We start from the raw sequence: 5,505 nt of genomic DNA, 5'->3' as shown, positions 1-5,505 counted from the left end.
CGTATTTTTATACAATTGATAACTAAAAGTATCATAACGAACATTTAAAAATCATACATTAACCAAAACATTGTAGACATTATAGACAGTAATACGGTGGCTAACACAATTTGTAAAGTACCACAAGGGCAATAGAATATAGGCAGACAGAACACAGAAAAACCTAATAATCACTAAGAGCAGTGGTTGGCATGGGACCAGGTGCAAGAGGTATGGGCCAAAGTGTATACTTTGGCAGTATCAAATCAGGCACTAAAAGTACAGGCCGTATATCAAAGGTGGTCAAATAACTGGGGCTCATCTAGTATAGGAGACATCAACAGCAGGCTTCCCTTGGCAGCACAATTAGATGTACTGACCTTAAATTTGGTACCCACTCCCAGGCATGTAGAATTGATTGTACAAAGGTATAAACTTGTAGAATCTGTGGAATGCTTCACAAATTTCACGTGTCATCCTTTTGCAGGGGCCATGCTAATCTTTTTTGTATTGATACAATTTCAGTATATGTGCACTCAATGACACACACATGCTCATGACAGACAAACTCACTGACACACACAAGCTCACTGCAGACAGGCTCACTGACACACACATGCTCATGACAGACAAGCTCACTGACACACACAAGCTCACTGCAGACAGGCTCACTGACACACATGCTCACTACAGACAAGCTCATTGTCACACATACACATGTTCATTACATGCCCATTAAAGACAAGCTCACTGTCACACATGTACATGCTCATTACAGACAAGCTCACTGACAAATATACACATACTCACTACAGACAAGCTCACTGACACACACATGCTCACCACCGACAAGCTCACTGACACAAAAATTCTCATTCCAGACAAGCTCACACACACACACAAACACAACACACATACAGAAACTCATTCATTAGCACGCACGCACACACACACACACACACACACACACACACACACACACACACACACTATCACTCCCTAGCTGCTGAGTATTGGAAGCCTACCTGGCACTAAAGGCTGTGGGAGCACTGGGAGGTGAAGACTCAATTTCCTGATCTCTTCCTGCTGATGAGGTCACCATCTCGGACTGGTGCCTTTTGTAGAGAGAAAGATTATATTGCTGATATTGACTAGCAACTGAATCAACTGTGAAATAATTGATGATTACGTGACTTGGGTTATATATTTATGGTGTTGAATCTTGACAGTGTATGCTCTAAGTCTCATATGGTCTATCCCTTAGTTTATTGCCTGAAAAGTTACACCAATCTTTACAAAAGTGTTGATATTAAGCAAAATATCAGCTTTATAAATGGATATATATTTTTTTTAACATTCACCCAAAAAAGATTTTCCAGTAGGAGTAAAAGAACAATGATGAAAGAATAAAAAGATTTCTAAAGAACAAAATGTGTAATATTACCTTTATAATAACATTTGATTTTTAAATAACATTTTCACTGCAATGGTTTATGTTCTATAATAATTGAAAGCAGAATATCTGGAGGGAAAAGAAGATGCAGTTAAATTATATATAGAACTTAGTTAACTTTAACTACTTTAAAAAAAAAAATATAGACATGTCCATTAAACAAAAACTTTCTCTATATAAACAATTGCCTCATCAGAAATATATATCATAGGAATGTATTGCAGTGAGGTTTATTAAAATAAAGTAAAGCATTGGGAAAGTATTTTTAAGGGAATAGATGCTGGATGGACAGAACAAAAAGTCTTCTGATTGATCATGTCACCTTTCTGGTATGTGTTTGTGCTGAGGTCTCTATTGCTGTGGATTTGAAAGCTGAATCTTCGCTTAGAGGGCTTCTAGCAGAAAAGATCATTCAAAAATCCCTTAGATCTTACCAATCACCAATTAAAATTATTTACTAAGGTGCACTTATTTAAAAAAATTGCATTTTTGTGTTGGCCTTACTTGTTGGCCTCACTTGTAGTGGTGGCTAGAATGAAAGCAACAACACATATCTGGTACAGATGATGTGGCAAACACCAGTGGAAGAGCAAGTAGGAATGGCAGTGGTGCAGATGATGCATAGTACAGGTTGTAGATGGTACAAAATAATTTGCTAGCCATGCAGGATAGTGTTTCTGGTAAGAATATAGTCTTAAAGGGACAAGTATCACTCTAACACACGTGTATAATTCAAAAGCTTTAGCTTTAAATGAGACAGATGACTCACTCTGCAGGCTCAAAAGCTGATAAATATGATTTTTTTTTCTCCTTCATATTTACCTGCTTCTTCTTTCTTATGCTTTACACACCCACTCTAGTGCAGCACTGATCTAACCAATCAGTGTCCTATCCCTAGGAATGCATGAAAGGTGCATTGGGCATGCCTGACCGATTTACACATGTGCAATTGGAAGATTGCAGAATCCTGACGGGGGGGAAGAGGGAGAGAGTCTGATCAGTGTGATCATGCAGACTAGGCTCCAATATTGGGTTTCTCTCTCCTGCTGCACAATGATGACCTGCTTCTGTGATTAGCGGACTGATCTGTAACTGAGAAGGATAAATAAGTGGGAGGAAGAGCGATGCAGAAGAAAATCCTCTAGCTTTGAGGTGTGCCTAAAAATGTAATCTGACAAAGTTTCAGTAAGTTAATAAATGTTTATTAAATACTTTTCAAAGTTTTTTCTTGCTTTATTTTAATTTGTATATTTGTTTTAGTGTTTACTTGAAGAATTAAAAAAATAATTAACAAGAGATTCATGTCTCTTTAACCATTTAGGGTGGGATTAACATGAATAAATATGTCTGGAAATTATGAAGAAACAGGCAACAAAACAAGTGCAAAGTAAAATAAATTAAGTATTGAAATAATCTACAAAATGCACAGAATAACAATGCAGGATAACTCTTGTAAATTATACAGTGCAAATTATACAGTCTAAGAGAAGGATAGTACTTAAAACTTCTCTGTCACCTTCGGGGGTCTTTGCATAATTTGACTGTAGGATTGACAAAAGTTTATGATGGAAACTCTGCCTTTATTGTCAAGTATCATCAACACAAAGTAATCCCTACTTTTGTTATATTATCTTTTGATTGTGTTAGAATTTCAATGAGCATTAGTGTTTCATAAACAAAATGTATATTTATGCCATACTCATACTCAGATAGTGATATGATGTAAAAGAGACACTTTAAGTTAATAAGCAGGACTGAGGGGGACTTCAGGGAATACAGTAGCAGGACCTAGAATCCTTTTAGGGGAAGGCCTATGTAGCTTTTAGGAAACAGGATTAATACTGTCCAGCTTCTAGTAAACATGGGTAAATCACATTTTGAGCCATGGGTTTGGTGGCCATTTGAATTTACTGCTCCCAGTTCTGGATACACAAGTAGAAGGTAAAGCAAAAGGGATGGTTTACAAATTTTAGAGGTGCCAGAAGTTCTATAAGACAAGCAAGCCTGGTTGTGAGGGTGTTAATTAGTCAAAACTCGCTGAGCCCACAATCTTTCAAGTCTGTGAGCAAAAGCTCCCAACAGCCCAACAGCACAGGAAAACATACATGGTCCAGTAGTACTGGCAGGCAGAATGAAGAGACCAAATAACATATATGTCCTCTTTGCATTTGTCTGAATTGCATTGTTGTGATGTAATTACAGTCTGTAATGAATGCTGCCGCTAGACTGATTTTCCTCTCTAGTCGGTCCTCTCACACCTCACCCCTTTGTCAGTCCTTACATTACATTGGCTTCCTGTATCCTATAGTAGGAGTCTATTTGAAATGCTAACCCATACCTATAAAGCATTAACCGATCCTAGCCCCTCTTATATCTCTTCACAGATCCATTAGTATGCCCCTTCTTGGTCTCTCCGCTCTGCCTGTGACCTACTCGTGTCCGCTACTCGCTACCATATGGCCAACTCACACCTTCAGGACTTCTCGCAGGCAGCTCCCTTCCTATGGAACAGCCTGCCTACCGTCATCAGACTCTCCCCTAGTCTTCAATCATTTAAGAAATACCTTAAAACCCATCTTTTAAGGAAAGCTTGTGTTTCACACCCCACCACCTATAGACTGTTAGCTCATTTGAGCAGGGTCCTCTTCAACCTATCGTTCTTGTAAGTTTTCTTGTAATTGTCCTATTATCAGCTAAATCCCATCTCTTATAATATTGTAAAGTGCTATGGAATCTGTTGGCGCTATATGAATGGCAATAATAATAATAATAATAATGCAAAATCCCACCGGGCCAATGTTGCTACCACTATCTATCTTCAGATATAGCTAAAGTGGGCTTTCTATGAGCTTCTTTTTGCTGGCTATCATGTGGCATGTTCTAGCCTGGTATTGCATGGAGTGTCATCAGACGAGTAGTCAGTAATGGTGAGACATCATGTTCCATGCTTTTTTCGATTGCTGCTATTATTATTATTATTTTATTATTTATATAGCGCCAGCAAATTCCATAGAGCTGCTATGAGTGCATCAATGGTCCTTCTGTGATAGCATCTACAATACAGGTTTATCTGAACCAGCTACTGAAACTTCAGTCTATATTATAATAGTAATACTATTGTGAGTTTGATGGCATCAGGAGTTATACCTCAGGATGTGATTACATAATCTGAGGTGAAGACATAATAGGCCCAAGATAATAGGCACACAGATGTTGTGTTCATAGCTTAATATTGCTATTCATGCCCTCCCACTAACAGTGTATTCACATTTTTCTGCTTTCGTTGCTCCATTCCACACAATGCACTGCTATATTTATTCTTGCCTTTCTAATATACCTATGCCCAGGCTAGTGTCGATCTACTCTTGCCCTAGGAACTATTGCTTTTTTTTTTTCTTTGTAAGCATGACAGCAGTATTGTACCTTTGCTAACCTAAACTACTTGCTCTTTACTATGAACCAGGAGGGCCATGCAGGTGGAGTCAGATTAAGGTTGAACAGAGCTGTAGGTAGAATGACATATCAGTGCCCCCTCCTAGAACCTTGAGGTTTGTGTGTGTGTGTGGTTGCTGAGTGTTGTGTGTGAATGAGGCTGAGAGCTGTATGTAATGGGAAAGGCTGAGTGTGCATGTGTGTTCTGGTTGATTGATATGTATTGTGGTTTAATTTTGTGGGTGGAGGAGTCTGAGCGTTGTGTGTATTGTCTGAGTGTGCATGTGTGGAGGTTTTTCTTTTCCCTCACTTTGGCAGGATGAGGTGTTCTCCCTGGTGGTCCAGTGGAGGCCACTCCTCTAAGGATCCCCAGCGGAGAACTCTCTGGGCTGGATCCCTGGTGCACCTGTGAGGGAGTAATTTGGTGTGCATTTCTGTCAGGTGATGATCACTTTAAGATTTACATTGTGGTGCTCAGTGAATGACTCATGCAGAAGCACTGTTGGACCATGATGGATGTCTTAAAGTAAACTGCATCCGATAGGAGTTTAGACCACAATACTCCCTCAAGCAGGTGTGGGTGCACAGGGCTATTTAGGGAGATCTGTTAATCTCCCTGCTCGCTCAAGTAGGGTCCCCTT

At 39.2% G+C, this 5,505-nt stretch overlaps 1 non-coding gene across 1 annotated transcript; it reads right to left on the bottom strand.

Annotated features, from left to right (window-relative positions):
* Window positions 1-420: 420 nt before the first annotated feature.
* On the bottom strand, window positions 421-525 carry LOC134609564 (U6 spliceosomal RNA). Its single transcript, XR_010090839.1, has one exon. It is a non-coding gene; the product is annotated as a U6 spliceosomal RNA (small nuclear RNA).
* Window positions 526-5,505: the final 4,980 nt, after the last annotated feature.

Source organism: Pelobates fuscus, chromosome 4, assembly GCF_036172605.1.
Source record: "Pelobates fuscus isolate aPelFus1 chromosome 4, aPelFus1.pri, whole genome shotgun sequence".
Lineage (NCBI taxonomy): Eukaryota > Metazoa > Chordata > Amphibia > Anura > Pelobatidae > Pelobates > Pelobates fuscus.
The sequence above is the reverse complement of the archived record's forward strand: the minus strand, read 5'-3'. Positions and strand labels throughout refer to the sequence as shown.